At 38.3% G+C, this 4,931-nt stretch overlaps 1 non-coding gene across 1 annotated transcript; it reads right to left on the bottom strand.

Moving 5' to 3' along the window:
• Positions 1–4,459: 4,459 nt before the first annotated feature.
• On the bottom strand, positions 4,460–4,567 carry LOC112713701 (small nucleolar RNA R71). Its single transcript, XR_003158671.1, has one exon. It is a non-coding gene; the product is annotated as a small nucleolar RNA R71 (small nucleolar RNA).
• Positions 4,568–4,931: the final 364 nt, after the last annotated feature.

Consider the following 4,931-nt stretch of genomic DNA (forward strand, 5'->3'; position numbering starts at 1 on the left):
GGTGATGGTTTAAGGTGGATTGACTTGTTAGATGTGAAAAGTGTGTTAGGCACTATATCCTTGGAATGATAGTGTGCCAGGAACTATATCCTTGGAATGATTTTTTATGAGTCCTATGTTGTTGTTATTTTTCTTCTCTGCCGCAAGAGTGTGCCAGGCACTATATCCTCGGATTGAGCATGCAAGTGGGCCAGGCACTATACCCTCGGAACGATAATGTGCCAAGAACTATAATATCCTAGGAATAAAAGCGTGCCAGGCAGTGGCAATGGAATCGCACGGAGGGTAGGTTGGAGAGGGCTGTGGGGTACAAGGTGTTTGACTAGATTAGAAATCCCCTAAGATAGATTACCCTTTTATGGTGCTATGGTTTAGTTATGTTAAGATTTATATAATTATGCTTATGTGGTTTAGAATGCTTGAAGTTTGAATCCTTGTGATGGATATGGAGTCTAGGATTGCCTTTGGCGTTCCGGAGTCTTATATCCTACATCACTAGGCACTGTTACCATAATGAGAACCTCCGGTTCTCATACCATATTTTTTGTGATGTTTTTCAGATGCAATTCACAACCCACCTTGGTGAATTGTCTGGTTGGTCATTGATGAGCGGATAATTTATACGCTTTTTGGCATTGTTTCTAGTATGTTTTTAGTATGTTTTAGTTAGTTTTTATTATATTTTTATTAGTTTTTAGTCAAAATTCACTTTTCTGGACTTTACTATGAGTTTGTGTGTTTTTCTGTGATTTCAGGTATATTTTGGCTGAAATTGAGGGACCTGAGCAAAAATCTGACTCAGAGATTGAAAAGGACTGCAGATGCTGTTGGATTCTGACCTTCCTGCCCTCGAAGTAGATTTTCTGGAGCTAGAGAAGCCCAATTGGCGCGCTCTCAACGGCGTTGGAAAGTAGACATCCTGGGCTTTCCAGCAATGTATAATAGTTCATACTTTGCCCAAGATTTGATGGCCCAAACCGGCGTTCCAAATCAGCTCAAGAATGCCCGGCGTTAAACGCCAGAACTGGCACAAGAATGGGAGTTAAACACCCAAACTGGCACAAAAGCTGGCGTTTAACTCCAAGAAGAGTCTCTACACGAAAATGCTTCAATGCTCAGCCCAAGCACACACCAAGTGGGCCCGGATGTGGATTTTTATGTCATTTACTCATTTCTGTAAACCCTAGGCTACTAGTTCTCTACAAATAGGACCTTTTACTATTGTATTTTCATCTTTTGATCACTTTAGATCCTTAGATCATCTTTGGACGACTAGTTCTTAGATTATTGGGAGGCTGGCCTCTCGGCCATGCCTAGACCTTGTTCTTATGTATTTTCAACGGTGGAGTTTTTGCACACCAAAGATTAAGGTGTGGAGCTCTGCTGTACCTCGAGTATTAATGCAATTACTATTGTTCTTCTATTCAATTCAGCTTATTCTTGTTCTAAGATATTCATTTGCACCCAAGAGCATGATGAATGTGATGATTTTGTGACACTCATCATCATTCTCACTTATGAACGAGTGCCTGACAACCACTTCTTTTCTACAAGCAAACAAGGCTTGAATGTTTATCTCTTGGATCCCTTGATCGGAATCTTCGTGGTATAAGCTAGAATTGATGGCGGCATTCAAGAGAATCCAGAAGGTCTAAACCTTGTCTGTGGTATTCTGGGTAGGATTCAATGATTGAATGACTGTGACGAGCTTCAAACTCCTGAAGGCTGGGCGTTAGTGATAAACGTAAAAGAATCACTGGAATCTATTCCAACCTGATTGAGAACCGACAGATGATTAGCCGTGCCGTGACAGGATGCGTTGAACATTTTCACTGAGAGGATGGGAGGTAGCCACTGACAACGGTGAAACCCTACATACAGCTTGCCATGGAAAGGAGTAAGAAGGATTGGATGAAGACAGTAGGAAAGCAGAGAGACGGAAGGGACAAAGCATCTCCATACGCTTATCTGAAATTCTCACTAATGAATTACATAAGTATCTCTATCTTTATCTTTATGTTTTATTCATATATCATCCATAACCATTTGAATCTGCCTGACTAAGATTTACAAGATGACCATAGCTTGCTTCATACCAACAATCTCCGTGGGATCGACCCTTACTTGCGTAAGGTTTATTACTTAGACGACCCAGTGCACTTGCTGGTTAGTTGTGCGAAGTTGTGATAAAGAGTTGAGGTTGCAATTGAGCGTACCATGTTGATGGCGCCATTGATGATCATAATTTCGTGCACCAAGTTTTTGGCGCCATTACCGGGGAATTAAATGTCCTAACTACATTTTCGCATTTGTTCCCTGCAATAACAGTGCCAAGTTTTGATTCGGCAACAACACCAAGTTTTTGGCGCCGTTGCCGGGGATTGTTGAGTTTGGACAACTGACGGTTCATCTTGTTGCTTAGATTAGGCATTTTTTTCAGAGTTCTTAAGAATGAATTCTAGTGTTTCAAGGTGATGTTCTTATCATCACCAAAGCTGATTGATTCTCATCAATTTAGCTCTTGAATGCAATGTCCTGCTGAAGCTTGGCTAGCCATGTCTAATTCCTTTAGACTGAAGCTTTAGACTAACATTGCATGATTCTTGGAATTCTCATTAAGAATTTTGATATCTTTATTTTCTTTTTCCACTTAATTTTCGAAAAATCCAAAAAAATTTACAAAATCATAAAAACCAAAAATATTTTATGTTTCTTGTTGAGTCTAGAGTCTCATTTTAAGTTTGGTGTCAATTGTGTATTTCTATTCTTCTTGCATTTTTCATGTGTCTTCAGTGATCTTCAAGTTGTTCTTGATGATTTACTTGCTCTGATCTTTAAATTCTCTTATCTTGAGTGTTTTGTTGTTTATCATATGCACTCTCAACTTGTTAGTGTCAGTAGTATACAAACTACTAAGTTTGGTGTCTTGCATGCATTGTTATTTGATTTTAGTTGCATCTTGATTATTCTTCATCATTAAAAATCCAAAAATATTTTTTATTTGTGTCTTTTCAAGTCAATAATACAGAGAATTGAAGATTCAGAACATACAGTAGAGGAATTACACAGAAAAAGCTGGGCATTCAAAACGCCCAGTGAGGAAGACAAACTGGCGTTTAAACGCCAGCCAGGGTGCCTGGCTAGGCGTTTAATGCCCAAAAGGGTAGTGCTTTGGGCGTTAAACGCCAGAATGTGCACCATTCTGGGCGTTTAACGCCAGGATGGCACAAGAGGGAAGATTCTGTTTTCAATTCAAATTTTTTTCAAGTCTTCAAAATTTTTCAAAATCAAATCTTTTTCAAATCAAATCTTTTCAATCAAATCTTTTTCAAAATCAATTTCTTCCCATTTTCAAAAATACTTGCTATCAATCAATGATTTGATTCAACATTTCGAGTATGTTGCCTTTTCTGTTGAGAAAGGTTTAATGTTTGAATCATATCTTTTCTTGTTAGCCAAGTCATTAATTTTCAAAATCAAATCTTTTTAAATTGTTTTTCAAATCATATCTTCTCAATCATGTCTTTTTAAAACTATATCTTTTTCAATCATAGCTTCTTAAATCACATCTTTTTCAAAATAGTTTTCAATCATATCTTTTTAATTTCTTATTTCAAAATCTTTTTCAAAAATCACTTGATTTCTTTTCCACTCTTAGTTTTCGAAAATCAATTAGTATTTTTCAAAATGTTTTTAAAATCCTTTTAATTTATTTTCAAAAATTTCTTCCCCTCTTTTCACATCCTTCTATTTATGGACTAACACTCATCCTTAATGCACAATTCGAACTCCATCTTTCTTGATAAGTTCGAATTTTCTACCTCTTCCTTCCATTTTTCTTTTCCTCTGACACCTCAAGGAATCTCTATACTGTGACATAGAGGATTCCATATTTTCTTGTTTTCTTCTCTTTCATATGAGCAGGAGCAAAGACAAAAGCATTCTTGTTGAGGCTGACCCTGAACCTGAAAGGACCTTGAAGCGAAAGCTAAGTGAAGCTAAGGCACAACTCTCTGTAGAGGACCTAACAGAAATCTTCAAAGAAGAAGAACCCATGGCAGCCGAAAACAACAACAATACCAACAATGCAAGGAAGGTGCTGGGTGACTTTACTGCACCTACTCCCGATTTCTATGGGAGAAGCATCTCTATCCCTGCCATTGGAGCAAACAACTTTGAGCTTAAGCCTCAATTAGTTTCTCTAATGCAACAGAATTGCAAGTTCCATGGACTTCCATTGGAAGATCCTCATCAGTTTTTAGCTGAATTCTTGCAAATCTGTGACACTGTCAAGACTAATGGGGTTGACCCTAAGGTCTACAGACTTATGCTATTCCCTTTTGCTGTAAGAGACAGAGCTAGGATATGGTTGGATTCACAACCCAAAGAAAGCCTGAACTCTTGGAAAAAGCTAGTCAATGCCTTCTTGGCAAAGTTCTTTCCACCTCAAAAATTGAGTAAGCTTAGAGTGGAAGTCCAAACCTTCAGACAGAAGGAAGGTGAATCCCTCTATGAAGCTTGGGAAAGATACAAACAATTAATCAGAAAGTGTCCCTCTGACATGCTTTCTGAATGGAGCATCATAGGTATCTTCTATGATGGTCTGTCTGAACTGTCCAAGATGTCTTTGGATAGCTCTGCTGGAGGATCTCTTCATCTCAAGAAGACGCCTGCAGAAGCTCAAGAACTAATTGAAATGGTTGCAAATAACCAATTCATGTACACTTCTGAAAGGAATCCTGTGAACAATGGGACAAATCAGAAGAAAGGAGTTCTTGAGATTGATACTCTGAATGCCATATTGGCTCAGAACAAAATATTGACTCAGCAAGTCAATATGATTTCTCGAAGTCTGTCTGGAATGCAAGCTGCACCAGGCGGTACTAAGGACGCTTCATCTGAAGAAGAAGCTTATAATCCTGAGAACCCTT

Source organism: Arachis hypogaea, chromosome 9 (genome assembly GCF_003086295.3).
Source record: "Arachis hypogaea cultivar Tifrunner chromosome 9, arahy.Tifrunner.gnm2.J5K5, whole genome shotgun sequence".
NCBI classification, from domain to species: domain Eukaryota; kingdom Viridiplantae; phylum Streptophyta; class Magnoliopsida; order Fabales; family Fabaceae; genus Arachis; species Arachis hypogaea.